This window comes from Delphinapterus leucas, chromosome 1, assembly GCF_059928025.1.
Source record: "Delphinapterus leucas isolate spDelLeu-1000000601 "Yukka" chromosome 1, BTC_Dleu_Yukka2, whole genome shotgun sequence".
Classification (NCBI taxonomy): domain Eukaryota; kingdom Metazoa; phylum Chordata; class Mammalia; order Artiodactyla; family Monodontidae; genus Delphinapterus; species Delphinapterus leucas.
In genome coordinates this window covers 51,260,239-51,280,417 of record NC_143129.1, presented here as the reverse complement: position 1 = coordinate 51,280,417, position 20,179 = coordinate 51,260,239, and positions in this window count along the sequence as shown.

The window sequence follows — 20,179 nt, the reverse complement described above, 5'->3', positions numbered from 1 at the left end:
ATCAATGGAACAGGATAGAAAGCCCAGAGATAAACCCATGCACATATGGTCACCTTATTTTTGATAAAGGAGGCAAGAATATACAATGGAGAAAAGACAGCCTCTTCAAAAAGCGGTGCTGGGAAAACTGGACAGCTACATGTAAAAGAATGAAATTAGAACGCTCCCTAACACCATACACATAAATGGTTTTCTCTATCAAACTTCAGTTTCTAGAATATGGCCAGAGTTGAGTTGAAGCAGATTTGATGTTCCAGGCAAGTAGGAAGGAGGGAGACGGGGGAGAGTGATTTTCTGGGCATGGAAGATAATGAGGACATGAAGGCTGATGAGCTGAGAAAAAAGTCATTGGTAAGTGGGGGAGTGATCAGGACATTGATATATGTGCTCTCTAAGGAAGTGGAAGTGGGCGAATTGTAGGCCTATGGTATGGGCTTCAAACAAGCTGGGTATTTTTAAAAAAAAAAGGGCAAATGAAAGCTTTGAAAGTAGCACTGGGAGCTAGGAGGACACCAACCAGCATCTGAAGTTCATGGGCTGTAAAGAAAAAAGCAAACTCTGCTTTTGTCCTTAGGAAGAATAAGATTTCAATTAGAGAAAGAAGGTGAAGGAACCATTCAGAGAAAGGGAAGACAGACAGGGGGTTCCATATGGCCCAGTGAAGAAGAGGGTAGAGAAGAATGGAGAGGGTGGACATAGGACTATGGGATCCAGACTGGAGGGCAATGGGTGGATGAATGATAAGACATTAGAGTTCTGAGAGTGGTTGAACAGAAAGGGATATAAGGCATGAGAGTTTAGTCTTGATGGCCTCTTAATGGAAGGCCCAGCAGTTCAGATCTGTCTCATAATATAACTATAAGGAACAGGGAACTGTGGACAAAAGATACTGTACAGGCTTCCTTGGGTTTCTGGACTTTCTTGGGGTTATTACTACTAGCTAGCTGCATGCTCTAGTCTTGCATGAGCAAGTTCTTGTCTGGCTCTCACTTTATTCATGTACAAAGTGAGTCACTTCCCAGGACTCATGTGCTGTTTTCATTTTCTGAAATGGCCCTTACTTTGTTGCCAGGCTGTTGAAATCCTAACCGTTCTTTAAGAATCCTCTCAGAAGCCATCTCCACCGTTAGGCTTTTCTCAGTTTCATCACCCATTTCAACCAGTTGTGAGCTTTATGTTCTCAGAATCACCGTAACACTGTCTGAACCATCCCAATGGCAGATATCAGTCTTCCAAATAATACAGTTATTTGTGTTTATCTCTCATCCTTGTCAAAAACTCCATGAGATAGGAAATGCAATACATTCTTTTTGCTCAAGTAGATGCTCAGTAAGTGACTTTCGAATGTAGTCACTTACTGAGTCAGTAAAGCATACTTCTGGAGGACACAACAGTATTGAAGTAACAGAGACTATTAGAAAGAAAAAGTGAAAAATACCTTGTATGATACTTCAAATTTGCATGGGACATTTCGGTAAGTAGAAAATGCAAATTTACTAGGTCTAAGAGTTGTTTGTATGCCTCTTGCTACAAACTTGAAGCAATTACAGATACAGTAAAGCTATTAATAGAGGCTTAAGGAATCCTGTCATGTTAAATGGAAAATAACAGGAAGAAAGGAGGAGGTGAAAATTCATATATTTAAAGACTATTGGAAATACAAGGAAAGCTAACTGAAAGAAATAATATAATTCCTAGGCTTTAAAAAATGCCAAGGTAGAATTTGTACTAATACAAGTTAGTGAAGAATTTCTCTAGGCTAATGGTTGCCTAAAAATGTATCTGTATTGGGAAGCGTATTAGTTATTGGTCTGTGAAATTGCATGAAATGATTTGGAATGTGATGTTGCTTTGTCTGTTAAGCAGAGTATTTTTTAAAAAATATATTTACAGACTACATTTTAAAAACTGAAATATAATTGACAGTTAAAAATAGTATATGTGGGCTTCCCTCGTGGCGCAGTGGTTGAGAGTCCGCCTGCGGATGCAGGGAACACGGGTTCGTGCCCTGGCCCGGGAAGATCCCACATGCCGCGGAGCGGCTGGGCCCGTGAACCATGGCCGCTGAGCCTGCGCGTCCGGAGCCTGTGCTCCGCAACGGGAGAGGCCACAACAGTGAGAGGCCCGCGTACCACAAAAAAAAAAAAAAAAAAAAGTATATGTTTAAGGCATACAGTTTGATGATTTAATATGCATGTACATCGCTAAATAATCACTGTAATCAAGCTAATAACATGTCCACTGATACAGGCTACCTTTGAACCAAGGCCAAATCTATCCTGTTTTTGGGGGCTGGGTGTGGAATTCATTAGACTTAATACTGACAAAAATAGGGTGGGACTATGTAATTTTTTATACAATTTTTAAAGGTTACACTCCATTTACAGTTATTACAAAATAGTGTAAATGGATTATTTTAGTAGCTATATTTTTTGAATCCAGAGTTGAGTCACATGATCTGACAAAAAAAAGAATGTACTTATTGGGACCAATGGGACATAATGTTGGAAACTGGACATGTTGGGAAATTCCAGAAGTTTATGTTGTGTAACAATTCCACCACCATCGCTACCACCACCACCACCACCACCACCAAAAATAGTAACAAAAATTTTCTGAGCCCTTACTGTGTGTCAGTCTCTATTCTTCTTTACATGTTGTACCAGTTACAGTTCAACCAGAGACACAGAACTAGTAGGAGATATAATATATATTAAGAGATTTATTTTGAGGAATTGCCATATGCGATCGTGGGGGGTCCATAGGCTGGGTTGTTAGGAAGGACAGACAAGCTGGAACTCTTGGGTGTGAGCTGAAGCTGTATTCCACAAACAGAATTTCCTCCTTCTCTGGGGTGACTCAGGTCTGCTGGTAAGGCCTTTCAACTGATGAAATCCAGCCCATTCAGATTATCGAGGATAATCTCCCTTTCTTAAAATTACTTGGTTATGGACTTTCATCACATCTACAAAATGACCTGCAGAGTAACATTTAGATTAATGTTTGCTTGAATAACTGGACACTGTAGCCCAGCTAAATTGATAGATAAAACATGTATTATCTGATTTAACCCTCAAAAGAATTCCTCCGAAGCAATTCACACGAATGACAAATCTTGGAGCAAGGGTTTGAACCCAAGGATTGATGTAGGGCCCGGGGATTATATACCATGCTGGAGTGCATTGTAGGAGAGAAACTAAAGCCATACATAGTTTCTCCTCTGAAGCATCTCTTGGGACAAGCCCCTTGTATTTCCCAGAGAGCAATCAATCCCTTTTAACTAGGATTGGTGACTGCTCTCAGGCTGTCACATGGAGGATATTATTCAACACCCAAGTTATAGTGATAAAAAGAACTTAAACTCATTAGCTCCCTGGAAAATTGCTTCGTTCCCTTAGTTTCATTCAAAGGGTACAAGGGAAACCAAGCAGTTTGTCTTTGTCATCCTGTTTGCCCCTCGATACATTTTACTAAGACCACGAATGTAAAACTTGATATTGAGATGGGTATTAAGCCTAAGTTAAAATTTAGGTGATGACTATAGAGGGTTTATTTTAATCTAAATCTTTCTTAGCTATAATAAGAAAGAGCAGACCATCTGGTAGAAAGAGTAGAACGAGATGGAAATGCAACAGAACTGTGAACAGAAAGGGCAATCCAGTAACTGAACTGTAGATGGGGGTGGATCAGCATGTTGTGGTGACTGTCTCTGCTTGAGCCTCTGGGGGGTCCTGGTGGAGAGGCTAAGATTGGCTGGTGTCAGGGTGGACCCTTCAAAACCCATAGGTAGGTTTTGGAAAGTACTGTTGGTTTCCAGCCCAGTGTCCTGCTGAGGCTGGGATCTATGATCCCTGGGCTTTCCTGTGACCACACTTTTTCTCTCTTCCAGATCCCCTACTGATTGGATTTTACCTCTCAGGAAGTGCATTCTCCTTCAGGGTCTCAGTTAGATGCTCTGACAAACAACAAGGGCAACAAAAACACAAACACTTTGCTCCTGTGTCTGTGACAGACTCTGCATGCCTTACTTTGATTGCAAGCTTTCTTGAACACTGCTCTTCCTAAAAGGGAAGAACTATGTGAGTAGGCAGAATATTGACCCCCAAAGATAGCAGATCCTAACCTCTGGAACCTGTAAACGTTACCATAGATGGAAAAAGGGTCTTTGAAGATGTGATTAAATAAAAGATCTTGAAATGTGAGATTATTCTGTATTATCTAGGTGGGCCTTAACTCCAATCAGAAGTGTCCTTATAAGAGAGAAGAAGATGTGGCACAGAGAAGGAGAGGGTAGCATGAACACAGAAATGGACAGGAGTGATGCAGCCACAAGCCAAGGAATGCCAGCAGCCATGGGGAGCTGGACAGGCAAGAACAGATTCTCCTCTAGAATCTCTGGAGGGCTCTAGGGAAGATTGTGCTCAAGCGATACTAATTTTGGACTTCTGGCCTCCAGAACTGTGAGAGACTAAGTTTCTGTTGTTTTAAACTGCCAAGCTTGTGGTATTTTGTTACAGCAACCACAGGAAACTAATACAGCATCCTAACTTTTCCTTCAGATGACTCCTAATATCTCATCATCTCCATTAAGTCCTCTGTGAAAAAATAAAGAATCCTAATAGAGATTCTACACCTCATCCAGTGCTCTATTTACTTGATCTTCAGGAGAAAACCCAAATGTTTATTGGTTTGTTGTATTGTATTTATTCTTGGTTTGTTATAAGCTAAAGAATGGAAGGGAATTTTTCATTCACTTTGTGAAATAGCCAACATAATGCTCTATAGACACTGTTTTAATGATAAGAACATGTAGAAGACTTTAAAAGAGAAAGAATTATGAGAATAATGATGTTTGGCCTTCAAATCAATACCTGGAAAAGGCCATCTGTCTCTTTCTTTTCTTATTGTTGCTTCTGATTCCTGGCTCTGTTACTTATGCTGATGGAAAGGCTTCTATTGTTCATCAATTATTACAGCTCTTTTAGCTTAATGGCTTACTTAGTATTACAATTCTCTGTATTAAATGCCTTGAATCAGTTTTTAGGCCAGTGACCCAATGGTAATAACAATAATAACAACAACAATGATAATGTAAAAGTGGGCTTTATACTATTTTATGTCACTTACCACAGTAACCTATAAAGGAAGTAGATGAGAAAACTGAGGTTCAAAGCATTTAAGTGACTTATCGAAGGTCAGAGCTAGTAAAGGGCAGAGCTGTATGCTTAACAATGACATGATGCAGTTTTTTAATCTTAAATCGTTCAATCTCATTCAATAATGATCACAAATCAGTATCCCAGATACAGCTCAGGCACTTCAACTCACTCCACCTTGGAAAATGGTCCCCCCAGCACCTCTTTCCACTCCCCACTTTCCAGAAAGGCTGGGACAGCCATCTCTGAGACCTAAATCAGGTTCCAGGCATGAGGTCTAGGGAGTCTTGGGAATATGATATAATTTGTAGCAACTGGTCCAGTCCTCTCCTCACCCTCCTTTTCTCAACTCTGCTTAAGCCTCTTTCCCTGAGGATTTGCATGTATCAGTGTACATTTTGATCCCACTTGGATTATTGTACAGCTGAATTTAGAGCTAGAAGAGGTCTTAAAAATATTTAGTTCAACCACCTCCTTTGACAGATGAGAAAAACCACATTAAAAAAAATACAGAAGACTTTAAGAGAAACGAATTATGAGAATAAAAAGTTAAAAAATAAAAAGACAACTCTCCTCTTTCATTAGAATGGATTTCGGATTAGAATGGCCTGCTTGTCCAGTTGCTAAAGTAAGTTAAAGTGGCAAATGTAAAGTAAGCAAGGTTATTCTATGACATTCAGAGTTTTCTGATTATCGTACAATCTTTTTTTGCAGATCAATGCGTTTTAGCATTTTATTACAACATTTAGAGTGTACTTAGATCCTTTAATTATCCAGCTTATCTTAAACTCTTAGACATGCTTTAGGATACAGATCTTTGGAACAGCTAATCTGAATACCAATGATTTGGTTAGGGTCTTAATTCCTAGAGAAGATAGGTTCATTTGAATTTCCAATTTAGGATATAATTTCATCTTGTTTTGTTTAAAATGTCTTAATTGGTAAAATTTGTGATAATTTGGCTTTTCTGTACTCCCAAATTAAAGAATTTACAAGAGAAGGAAAAGTCAAAGAGTTGTGTTCAATATATGAGACAATATTAAAAATCAGTTCATTTTAACAGCAACATTGAGAATTTATAGTATCAGCAAATAACACTTTATTTTTCTCAAATCTGGATTTGATAGATGACTTGGCCACATCTGTTACTCTGCATGAGCACCCCTAACATGAATTCTGTCTTATAGGAAGGGAGCCACAGATTTACTGTACGTTTAGAGTGGCTTTATTATGTGTACAGAAAGTTTTACGTAAAAGGATGTTTTACGTCCTTTATAAAGGATGTTTATTTCCTGCAAACGCTAGGAAATTGCCCAAGTGCTCATTAATAAGGAACTGGTTAATATAATATAAATCTATAAAATGGAACATTCCATTAAAAATGCAGTAGCTATATATATGTATGTATGTATCTGTGTATATATATGTATATATATATTATACATATAGGTGGTGTAACCCTCAAGACATATTTTTAAGCGAGAAATGAAAGAGAAAGGTCTATACAGAGCACTGCTATTTGTGTTTTTAATTAAAAATTTACTTTTCATTTTGAAATAATTTTATATTTACAAACAGTTGCAAAAATGGCATGAGAATTCCTTTTTATCCTTCACCTAGTTTACCCCAAAGTTAACACCTTACATGACTGTGGTACAATGATCAAAACTAGGAAATGATCATTGATGCAATTCTATTAATGAATCTGCAGACTTTTTGCAATTCTTTTCATTTCTTCCACTACTGTCCTTTAGGGTACTTTGATCTGGGGCAGCATCTCCAGTTCATCAGTCTTTGCCTTTCATGACCTTGATCCTTTTGAAGAGCATTCATCACATATTTTGTAGTGTTCCTCAGATGGGTCTTTCTAATGTTTTCTTGTGATTTGACTCAGGTTACAATTTTTTTTGGCCAGAATATTGTAGAAGTGGTGTTGTGTACTTCACTGTTCATATCTGGAGACACCTCTCATTGCTGGAGATGTCAGCTTGATCACTTGGTTAAGGTGGTGTCTTCCAGAGTTCTCCATGGTCAAATTATTATATTTTCCTCGTTTATTAATAAGTATCTTATAGGGAGTTAATTTGAGACTGTGTGAATATCCTGTTATTTATCATACTTTTTGTCTACTAATTTGCGCAGCCATTAATGATTTTTGCCTGAAACAATTGTTACTGTGATGTTTCCATTTGTGTTTTTAAAAGTGACGTACACACCTATGCCTGTGTCTACATAAAATATCTTGGGAACGATATATCAGAAACTGCAAAAAGTGATTAGCTTTGGGGAAGAGGGCAGCTAGACAGCCAACTCAGGGAGATGTTTCACCATGTAACCTTTTATGCAGTGTGAATTTACCAGGTTCATATCTTATGATTTGGGGAGGGATAGTGGTAGGATCAAATTTGTTGATTTAAAAAGTAAAATTATCTTTTCTAGTGACACAAGAATACTGTTTGCTATCAAATTAATTTATGATAAAAATTACTGGGAGAGAAGAGAAGTGAAATTCTACTTAACAAAAAGGATTTTGCTATTTTCTTAAATACAAATTAGAGACTGTTTCATAATATTATCTGAAATCATAACTACTTGGGTTTGTGATCCAGAACTGTAGCTAGCTGGTAAATTTTATCCCTAAAATATAAACAGCATTAAAATTTCACTTATTGAAACTTGTGATAGATTTTTAAACTAGGTCTGTATTGTATAATCGTCTTTTGGTATAAATATTAATTCTAAAGAAACATCAGTTCAGCAACAGAATATGGCACTCCTACTATTGAGAGAAGCCATGCTGAGCAAGCGTATTAGAATTTTATTTGTAACGCTCTGATATATTTCTTTTCACAACTAAGAAAAAAAATGCTTTAAAAATTCCACGTCTTACATTAACTATGATTTCTTATCACAATCATTATTCTAAGAGAAGTTTTGGAACCGTTCAGAAAATTTTAGAAACACTGACTCTTCTTGAACTTTTGCTGGTCAAATACGCGATGTCTATGCTACTTGTATAACTGACGGAATACCAGCCTTCCCAGTTTGTGAGCAAAATGGGTCACATTTATATTTGTAACATGGATGTCTATGCCTCTCTTCAACAGAGGGCTCCTCCTCCTTTTTTTTTTTTTTTTTTTTGCGGTACGTGGGCCTCTCACTGTTGTGGCCCCTCCCGCTGCGGAGCACAGGCTCCAGACGCGCAGGCTCAGCGGCCATGGCTCAAGGGCCCAGCCGCTCCGCGGCATGTGGGATCTTCCCGGACCGGGGCACAAACCCATGTCCCCTGCATCGGGAGGCGGACTCTCAACCACTGCGCCACCAGGGAAGCGCGAGGGCTCCTCCTTTAACATGTGAAAGTAAGTAGGAGGCTTGGTCTTACATATTTCTTGAGTTATCCGCACAGAAGTCTTTTCAATGCCTTATGTGATTTCCCACCATTCCAAGTTCCTCCATGATCCCCAATGGTGATACTGTTGACTCTTGTTCTGTTCTGTTTCTCTCTTGTCATCCCTGGCTGTGATGATGCTCATCTCACTAAAACCACTAGAGAGCCATGAGGGGAAAGTGTGTGTGTGTGGGGGGGGAAGTGTGTGAGTGTGTGTGTGTGTGTGTGCATGCACAATTACTTTGTTTCTTTAACCTTCCTGAGATTTGTGTAATCGTTAAAACAGCACTGTCAAATAGATGTTTCTGCAGTGATGGGTATGTTCTCTACAACTGGCACTGCCTGATACGGTAGTCACTAACCATGTGTGACTAATGAACACTTGAACTGTAGCTAGTGCAACTGGGAAAATAAAATGTTAACTTCGTTTAATTTTATTAAGATTTAAGTGGTCGCACGTGACTAGTGGTTACTGTAGTGGACAGCACAAACTGAAAGCATGGTTTCTGCAATCTGATTGTTGCCAGCTGTGTGATCTTGGGTCAGCCTAATTTTTCTCAGCTGTTGGATGGAGGTAATTATGTACCTACTTCATAGGCTTGGTCTGAGGATTAAATGATACGTGTGGAGCACAATGCTTGCTTTATGAAAAGGGATCAATAATACTTAGCTGCTGTTTATTATACAGATCACCATGGCTCCAATCCTTCTTATTTGCAGGAGTGTTTCATCTTTTTTGAAGATTACCTGCTCTAAGTACTTGTAAGGTTCCCTTTGATGCACAGCGTGGCCAGGAATTAATGCTTTTAATGCTTCTTCGCTACCACCTTGCCGCTGGGGTTGGGAAAGGAAGTTAGTGAATGTTTCTTAGTGAACTGACACACCTGCAGGTCGTGAAACCTCATTTGCTTCCATGGTTCCCTCTGACCCTAATGTGTCCATGGTGAGAAAAAGGTCATATTCCCCTTCAATATTAGGCCCAGTCAGAAGAATCCCCAAACAAGGGTATTGGGGCCCCAAATGAGCACTTTTAATACAACAGCTCTTTCAGTTTATACAGAGACACTTTTCTCCTCTATATAAGATACAGAGGACAACTTTTGACAAGTTCTGGTAGCTGAGGCATACTGTGTCCATGCCACTATGCCCAAGGACTATGAAACCCTCAACCACCATGGTGAATTTCCACTTGGGATGTCTGTTTTTCTGTCTTCACACTGATGTCCTAACATCCCTGGGGGTAAGCCCTGTGACTTTCAACGGAGTGAATATGGGTCCTAGGCTTTTTACTCCCATGAGACTTCTCATCTCTCAGTAATTTAGAGCAAAATGGATTAAGTGGGAGGAGAGACTGCACCTAACTCTACCTGGTAGCAATCTGAGGCCCAAATGCAAATGGCTCTACTGCGGAAAGATGAAGAGCCTTAGAGCCTTCACGTCCTCTAATGTTTGACCTTTCCTGTCTTAGTCCCTGAGAAACTTAGCCCCATTCTTTTGTGATTCCTTCCACTAAGCAGTGAACTTTCCTAAACGATTACCAAAATAGGAGGGTATTCATCTCACAGTAAATTCTTCTTAACTTAGGGGTTTATTGATATCTGAATAGATTTTAAGGCAGTCCTAGAGAGAGTATTTGCTTTACAGGATAATTGTGAAATATTAAATATGAATTCACTGTGCTAGCAATAGGAATTCTGTCTGTTCAAAAGAGGGAGGTATATATGTTTCAGTCACTTTTTTAAAAAAGTGGTGGTGGTATGTTTCCACCTATTGGTTTTTGAGGCTTTTCTCTCCAAATGCTTGCTTGAACAAAGAAATAATCAGTAGCTATTATTGTGTATAGAAGGATAAAAAAGTCAATCCTTTGTGATATGCAATAGGGAGAAGTATTTTGAAAATGCATTTTAGCTATAACACAATGAATATATAATGACAATGATTCCCTGATTTTAAGCCTATGGGTTATGTGTGCATTAAACACTATTTCAACAATAAAGTAAGAAGTTCAAGAAAATTCTGTTTGTAAAAGACCCATAATAATACAAAAGTGAGGGCTGCTGAAGGAAAAGTAATATAAAACATCCTTTCACACTCATTTACTTTGTAATTATTAGTTAATGATCCCATATTTCTTGGATTGACTTTCTTTTTTCGGGGGGGGAGTTAAAAGAAATTTTATTTATTTTTTAATTAATTTTTATTGTAGTATGGTTGCTTTACAATGTTGTGTTAGCCTCCATGCACAACAAAATGAATCAGCCATACACATACAGATATCCCCTCCCTTTTGGACTTCCCTCCCACTTAGGTTACCGCAGTGCATTAGGTAGAGTTCCCTGTGCTATAAAGTATGTTCCCATCAGTTGTCTATATTATACATAGTATCAATAATGTATATGTGTCAATCCCAGTCTCCCAATTCCTCCCTCCCTACCCCTTTCCCCCTTTGTGTCCCTTGGTATATTCTATGTCTCTATTTCTCCTTTGCAAATAAGATAACCTATACCATTTTTCTAGATTCCACATATATGCGTTATTATACGATATTTGCTTTTCTCTTTCTGATTTACTTCACTCTGTATGACAGTCTCTAGGTCCATACACATTTCTACAAATGGCCTAATTTTGTTCCTTTTTATGGCTGAGTAATATTCCATTGTATATATGTACCACATCTTCTTTATCTATTACTCTGTTGATGGACCTTTAGGTTGCTTCCCTGTCCTGGCTATTGTAAATAGTGCTGCTGTGAACATGGGGGTGCATGTTTCTTTTTGAATTATGGTATTCTCTGGGTATATGCCCAGTAGTGGGATGGTTGGGTCATACAATAGTTCTATTTTTAGATTTTTAAGGAACCTCCATATTGTTCTCCATAGTGGCTGTATCAGTTTACATTCCCACCAACAGTGTATGAGTGTTCCCTTTTCTTCACACCCTGTCCAGCATTTATTGTTTGTAGATTTTTTTGATAATGGCCATTTGGACTGGGTGAGGTGATACCTCATTGTAGTTTTGATTTGCATTTCTCTAATAATTAGTGATGTTGAGCATCTTTTCATGTGTTCGTTGGCCATCGGTATGTCTTCTTTGGAGAAATGTCTATTTAGGTCTTCTGCCCATTTTTTGATTGGGTTGTTTGTTTTTTAGATATTGACCTGTATGAGCTGCTTGTATATTTTGGAGATTAGTCCTTTGTCAGTTGCTTTGTTTGCAAATATTTTCTCCCATTCTGAGGGTTGTCTTTTCGTCTTGCTTATGGTTTCCTTTGTTGTGCAAAAGCTTCTAAGTTTAATTAGGTCCCATTCGTTTATTTTTATTTTAATTTTCATTACTCTAGGAGGTCAATCAAAAAAGATATTTCTGAGATTTATGCCAAAGAGTGATTGGCCTATGTTTTCCTCTGAGAGTTTTATAGTGTCTGGTCTTACGTTTAGGTCTTTAATCCATTTGGGGTTTATTTTTGCGTATGGTGTTAGGGAATGTTCTAATATCATTCTTTTACATGTAGCTGTCCAGTTTTCCTATCTCCACTTATTGAAGAGGCTATCTTTTCTCCATTGTGTATTCTTGTTGTTGTTGTTGTTGTTTTTTTGCGGTACGCGGGCCTCTCACTGTTGTGGCCTCTCCCGTTGTGGAGCACAGGCTCCGGACGCACAGGCTCAGTGGCCATGGCTCACGGGCCCAGCTGCTCCGCGGCACGTGGGATCTTCCCAGACCGGGGCACGAACCCGTGTCCCCTGCATCGGCAGGCGGATTCTCAACCACTGTGCCACCAGGGAAGCCCCCATTGTATATTCTTGCCTTCTTTGTCATAGATTAGGTGACCATAGGTGCATGGGTTTGGATTGACTTTCTTTTGAAATTTCCTTTATGTATTTTTTATGTTTTGATTTCATGTGTAGTATTCATAATTCTTGGGTATATGAGGAGGAGATTTTATGAATAAAAGTTAATACTACTGTTTCAAGTGAGAAGAACTATTAAAATTTTACAATATTGTTTAATCAAAAAGTGCCTTTAATTACAGAGGAATATATGGTCAAAGCCAGAATATGGATGGTAGAATATTTACTTTTACAAACCTACTGAAACCTGGGGATTATTATTTTTTTCTCTACTTCTATTCTAGGACTCCAATTAACATATATTTTACATATCTCTATATTCTTCCACAGGTTACTGAGGTTCTGTTCATTCATTCTTTCTTTTTTTTAAGGCTGTTTATTTATTTATTAATCAGGAGAATATCGAACAAAAGTTTAATAACATGTATACATGGGAGAGACCCCGGAAAAGCCCTCACCTTAAATAGAAGCCCTCACCTGAAATACCGTCCTCAACTAAAGACATAAGAGGATGTTGAGGGTAGGGAGTCAGTTATGGAAGGCTACCAGGAAAAGCACAGTAATTATGATTAGCTGACATAACATTCAGAAAGTTGAAGCCCCTGACGTATGACAACATTGTGTTCATTGTATTGCAAAGACACTGGTCTTCATTGCAGTAGTTGTCAAGCTCAAAAGCAAAATTAGCAATATCAATTTTGTCTGCTATTCTAATGGAATATATGGTTCCATGTGAGTGAATTTTCTATGTAAGTGAAGCACTGATATTTTCTTTAATGAGATTATAAGCTCCTTGAGGACAGAGACCAAGAATTATTTATTTAAAGTATATTTCCTAATGTAAGAACTACAGTATTAGGCACAAGCACTTAAAGAATACACCTTTTGATTTCTACATAATTTAGTTTTCACAGCCTCATTGAAAGGAGCAGGGTGGGTCGAAGGAATCCTACATGCACGCTCTGGAACACTTATTTGTTTAGGTGCTTTCATCCTCTCCCAGACACTTAGCCTTCTGTTTAGCTCACCTCCGTATCCTTGACAACAATCATGGGCCAGGTCAGTGACTCCCACGGTGTCAAATAGCTTGACCTGACGACTTTGGAGTTACATTCTCTGAGTCTGTGTTTTCACTTTGCTAATTGCTAGTTGACTGACTTTTTGCTAATTATTTTCCTTGAGTCTCAGTTTCTTCATCTGTAAAGCTGGGAAACTGATGCAAAGTTGTTATGAGACTTGCATAGAGAGATTCATGTATGTGCACTTAACCCAGTGTCTGACATACAATAGGCACCAATAAATGTCTCCTCCCTTCCCTCCCTTCCCCTCCCCTCCCCTCCTCTCCCCTTCCCTCCCTCCCCTCCTCCCCTCCTCCCCTCCTCCCCTCCTCCCCTCCTCCCCTCCCTCCCCTCCCCTCCCCTCCCTCCCCTCCCTCCCCTCCCTCCCCTCCCCTCCCCTCCCCTCCCCTCCCCTTCCCCTCCCCTCCCCTCCCCTCCCCTTCCCCTCCCTTCCCTTCCCTTCCCTTCCCTCCCCTTCCCTTCCCTCCCCTCCCCTTCCCTTCCCTCCCCTTCCCTTCCCTTCCCTTCCCTTCCTTTCCCTTCCCTCCCCTATTTCTCTGCAGGGTGGATATTCTTTTCCCTTGTTTTATAGATGAAGTAATTGAGGTATAAAGAAAGATATGTGACTTACCAAAGTTCACTTTTATATTTAGGAAAAGCACCAGAATTAGACTCTAGCTCCCGATCTCCTAGTCATGTTTCTGCTATTAGATCATGCTGCCTTGTGTTTGTTTAACAAAGTCCATAGATGGGATTTGGGGGCTCAAGACCCAATGAAGAAATAGATAACAAATTTCAAACAAAAAGACAATGAGAATTTTATTAACTTATAGCAATGTTTCTTCATTGTAGACTCAGTAAAAGGCTCTAAGTTTAGTCTTATGTCAGGTTTGAGTTGAATGTGGCAAAGTTACTGCCTTAAGGAATCTACAGGTGGTAGAAATAAAAAGACAGGAATCCAAAGGATGATAATCCAATGCAATGCATCATAAGAGCCTCATGAGCCCTGTAAAGCACTAAGGGAATTCAGAGAGGTGGGAAGGGTCTTCTAGAAGGTAGCATGTTTGGGCAAGTGTAATGATCCCCTCTCCATCATCGCGGGTGGGGTTGAAGAGGACTCCAGTACTACGCATTTTCAAGTTCTTCTGCCAGTGCTACTTATTCCATGTTTTACATACTGTCATCATAGAAAACACCTGGATTTGGGTTCAAAGAACCCAGAACTCTTTATAAAAGCAGTTGTGCAAATATTTTTGTTGCCTTATCTCTATGTGGAACAGCTGTCCTGGAAAGTATTGCATTTGCTTCCCACATTTAATTAGTCACTAAGGACCAATATGGGCTATAAATGAGTTCTTTGCCTTTGTTGATAATTCAGGTCAAGCATGGCAGATGGTTCCTTTTGCTGAATTCTCCAACAAGCATCTATTACAGGAAGGTGGACGCCTCAAGTTCAGTAGAACAGCCAAGAGAAAACAGTTTGCAGATGGCCAGCGTTCCTGGCATGGGGATATTTCACCACAAAGTTCAGCCTTCCTTTCAAAGCTGACCTTCCTTTCTGCTTTCTTCCTACTCCTTCCTTCCTTGCTGCCTCCTTCCTCCCTTCTTTTTCATTGATTTTTTCTTTATTTCTTGTGTTCCTTCCCAAGAGGAGTATACCAAAGAAACAGAGACTATGGTTTCATCCTAGGTGGAATTGAAATAAATTTAAGGAGGCAAAAACCTGAAACATAAAATGATTTGTGGATAGAGATAAGTGTAGGGTGAGGAAGCCCAACCCATATTCTTAAAGGTGGAGAGAATTCACAGTAAGTGATCCATTTGAGGCGGGGTTTGCCAGGAAAGTTTCTTGAAGCCAGTTTGCTTACTTTCTTTCCTACTTGCTCTAAAGCAAGTTATTTCAGGTTCTAGCCATTTGATTCCATATGCACTTTGTTCTTTATCCACATCATCAGCATATCTACACTTTGGGGGGCTTATCGTCCAACCCAAGCTGTTCTTATCTTGTTTCCTACTGTTTATATAGTGTCCAAACTTAAGGCCAATTTATGATCAGTCTTTTTATTCTCCATATATTCTTACATTGGTCTGACTGCAGCTTCCCGTGGGATTACAATAGTGATGTACAGGTGATGGTGATAACAAGAGGGCTTGTTTTGAGCACGATTTGATTCCATACTCCAAATTAAAACTTCCTATTGGCCAAACATTGCCAGGGAAATCTTTGGTAGTACAAAGGCAAAGAACCAATATTTACTGAGGACATGCTATGCTAGATATGGTGCTATGTATTTTAGACAAATCCATTCAATTATTACTCACAATAACTTCAGTTTACAAAGGAAGGAACTGAGGTTTACAGAGATAAGTCTACTTACTTAAGATCATACAACTCGTATATGTTGGAGCTAGAATTCAAACTTAGGTCTCTCTCACTCCCAAATCCATACCTTTTGCACTATGCTAAAAAGCTTCCCTAATATAGGGCTTGTAAAGGGTTCCCAGATACTTGGGAATGCAACAGAATCCCAGACATGCCACTGCCGCCAAAGCCACTGTCACTGCCCTGGTGGGAAGAACTGGAATCAAGGGCTCGTGGGTGCTCCAGGAAATGCTGTGGAAACTGAGTGATGTGTGTGAAGATGGCTAGGGAGAGGAAGATGGCTAGTGTAAAAGATGGTCCTCTATCATCAGTTTTATGTTCAGCTATGAACACTCTGCCGTAAAGAAGGTCTGTGTTTCCAATGTTACGGCTCTGTAGTTCCACTGGTCTCTCACCCTGCCTACTGTTCATAGCTTTTTGGGGAGAGTACCAGTGTTGCCTCTATAGAGTCTAGGTGGTGTCATTCACCTTGTAGATCCAGAACCAATGTCCCCTCTGATTGTCTTAGGGCAGGGACCAGTCATCTGATTCAGTCTCAGTCAATTGTTATGGTGTCTTATTCCTTCAAGGGTCTCATTGCCTTTTTGGCATCCCACCTTGGACAAAGCCAATGCAGTCTGTCCCATTAGCTTTTATAACTTTAAATCTCTGTGGAAATACTTAGTAATTTTAGTTCCTTTTCCTTAGGAGGCTTTGGGTTTTTTATATAAATTGTACACGTAATTTCCAGAAACCTCCATACCCACTTCTCAATGGTATAAGAGAGGGGTGGCTTGCCCTCAGCTGTTAAATATTGGAGCTTGGTCTTTAGTCCACTCAAAATGTGATTTCTGTTTAATCTCAGAAGGAGAGTAACCAAATACATGCTCCTTTCTAAATGAGATGACAGTACTCTCTGTGGCCTGGTACTTCTCAAGCTCAGCCCCAGTTTTGTATGGCCTAACTTCCTCATTCTGTTACCATCCATGAACCAAAGCTGACTGGAGGTCAAAGAAAGGCAATAGCAGGAAAGACTATTTAGAACAAGACACAGACATACAGGAACTGAAGGAGGGAAGTGCATGAGTGATGGATGGGGGAAGGGAAGTGAGGGAGTGAATTTTTAATATAGAAGGGTTTTGATTTTGAGGCAGCTTCTTCCTTGTGACAGGGACAGATTTGAAGTGAATGAAGCTTAAGCTTCAAGCCTCTCACTTGCATGAGACTCTTCCAAGGCCCTGGGAGAGATTCTATAAATTTTTGTCTATAATTTTATGCTTTTTTTTTTAAAAAAGGAAATTCCCTTCCCTCACATTGTATAAACTTCAGGCTCCACAAAGCCTGGTTTCATTCCTGCTCTTTTAGAACGGTTCTTGCTAACACAGAGACCAGTCCTAGCTTGACTAGTCGAGAATTAAAACTGCATTGGTAATTATAAAACCTGGCTGAAGGGGCTGCTTAGTGGGAAGAGGTAAGTTGGAACTTCTGGCAGCCCATTTTGTTTGGGCCAGGGATGCTAAGTAAGTTTCATTTCAAATGTCAACCTCAGTCACAGTCATGGTAGTCGTTATGTTGAGAAGGGTTCTGAAGCCAGGTTCATGAGAGGCAAGAAGTGATGGCCACTATGGATACCTACCCAATACTAGCCTTGATGTGGGTTGGACTCCATCTCCCTGGTCCAAGTGGGAAGCTGCAGTGTTACAAATATGGCTGGAAAAAATACAGAGCAAAGGGATGTCTTTTTCTGTGGTGTCTTTCAGAAAACACAAAACAATTCTTTTTATCTGGCTTCATGAATCATACAAAATGTTAGGACACCTGGCAAAGAAAGAGTCTTCATAAGAGTCTTCATAAGACATGTACTGAGCCTGGCTAATGGCTGTCCCTTGAAAGCAGAGCCCGATGCTGAACAGAAAGTGGGCTAGTGCCTCTGAGTATTTTCTCTGTCATGAGTTTGCACGTCACACGGAGACTTAGTGGTCATTTTCCATATGTGGAGTGAGGATGTCAAATGCTGTATTCTGGGCTTAACACATTCAAAGAATCAAAAATCATGGTTCATTAAACAGTTAATAGGTTACAGCAGATTTATACCATGCACTTTTCCTAAATAGTGTGTGTCATGTGTTGAATTATGTACCCTTCCCTCCAGCCCCCACCATCCATTCAATATCTCAGACTGTGACTGTGTTTGGAGAGATGGGCTTTAGAGAATTAATTAAATAAAAATGAGGTCATTAGGGTGGGCCCCAATCCAATATGACTGGTGTCCTTATAAAAAGAGAAGATTAGGACACATATACACATAGAGGAAGAGTGCCATGTGAACATGAAGATGGCCCTCTACAAGCCAAGGAGAGAGGCCTCAGAAGAAATCAAACCTGCACCCTGATCTGAGATTCCTAGCCTCCAGAGCAATTAGAAGTAAATTTGTGTTGCTTAAGTCACCCAATCTCTGATACTTCCTTGTAGCAGCCCTAGAAAACTATCACGGTGTGTTTGCAACGTTCCTTTGGGATTTTGTTCTTTTCCATATACTGTGAAATCTCACATATTTTTATGTTTTCTGTTGTATTCATATTTATTGAAAAGTTCTCTCCTCATTTTTTACTTTTTTTTTTTTTTTTTTGACCATGCAAGCTCTGGGCAGCACATTTAACAGTGGTGATTTTTGCCACAAGCTAGACTGACTTGATGATATTTCTATTTAGACTGCCAGCAAGATTTATTGAGAAGCTGGTGAAAAGGAGGACAATTCAGATTAATTTCACTGAAATGTACTGGAAGATGTAAATAACCCTTGGTTTGAAAATCTGGTGAGCAGTCCTGCCAGTCCAGAAAAATGTTGCTGGAGAGAAAATAGCAGAGAAGATTATAAAAGTACAGGCTTATCACAAAAGAGGCTGTTTTGATCTATATTTTGAATAACATGGTTGAGGTTAGTAATATGTTTATTTCAGAAACAAGATGATGAATTTCTGTAATTATTTGGTGTGTATCATAATCAGCTGTAGAGTCAGCAAATGATGTGCACTGTAGCCCTCAAAGGCTGAGATCACAGGGAAAAAAACACATCTTGATTTGCCGTAATTCATTAACCAGAGTTCATTTGCAGTCTGCTCTCAGGAGAAAAATGTGCAACAAAAAACAAACATGCAAGGCATTTGAAAACAAATAATCAAATTTCTAGAGTGTAGAAATTCAGGCCAATCATATATCGTGTACATCTATATCTAAATGTTTATTTAATATGAATTATTGGCTATTGGCAAGAATTAGGTAGGATACTGAAGTAAGGCAAATCTTCAATCATCGAAAACTGAGTTAATTTATTTTTGTTCATTATACAGCATTTACTAAGGCAAGGAAGTAAGCTGGTTATATTAAGAAGGCATTTTCCATAGCAAGGGTAAAAACAAATGAGCTTTCCTATTTACTTGTCATCTAAGCAAGAACTTCAAAGAATAAACATCAGCCTTTAGAAACAGAGGTATATTGTGTTTCCAGTTTCACTAGCAAGAGCCCTTTCATACTAGTCACTCACATATAAATGTTGACTTGTTGGCTTTCAAAACTTTCTGATATTTTTTATTAAAGACAATAGATTTTTTAAAAAAGGGTTTTCTAAGGAAATTTGACTGTCAACCCCTGGCACTTATCTGCCAGAACTGCTAGGTGGGCAGCCATCTGCAAGGAGTCTTTCACCGCGGATGCTGTAAACCCCTGGTATGAGCCTCCATCCTCCCTTGCCTGGACCACTGCAGTAGCTTCCTATAGAGTCTACTGCACCTTAATCCTCTGTAGTCTGTGCTCAACACAACAACCAGTGTGATAATTTAAAATATGTGTGTTACAAATGCTGGAGAGGGTGTGGAGAAAAGGGAACCCTCTTGCACTGTTGGTGGGAATGTAAATTGATACAGCCACTATGGAGAACAGTATGGAGGTTCCTTAACAAACTAAAAATAGAATTACCATATGATCCAGCAATCCCACTCCTGGGCATATACCCAGAGAAAACCATAATTCAAAAAGACACATGCACCCCAGTGTTCATTGCAGCACTATTTACAATAGGCAGGTCATGGAAGCAACCTGAATGACCATCGACAGACGAATGGATAAAGAAGATGTGGTACATATATACAATGGAATATAACTCAACCATAAAAAGGAACGAAATTGGGTCATTTGTAAAGACGTGGATAGATCTAGAGACTATCGTACAGAGTGAAGTAAGTCAGAAAGAGAAAACCAAATATCGTATATTAACGAATATATGTGGAATCTAGTAAAATGGCACAGATGGTCCAGTTTGCAAGGCAGAAATAGAAACACAGATGTAGAGAACAAACGTATGGACACCA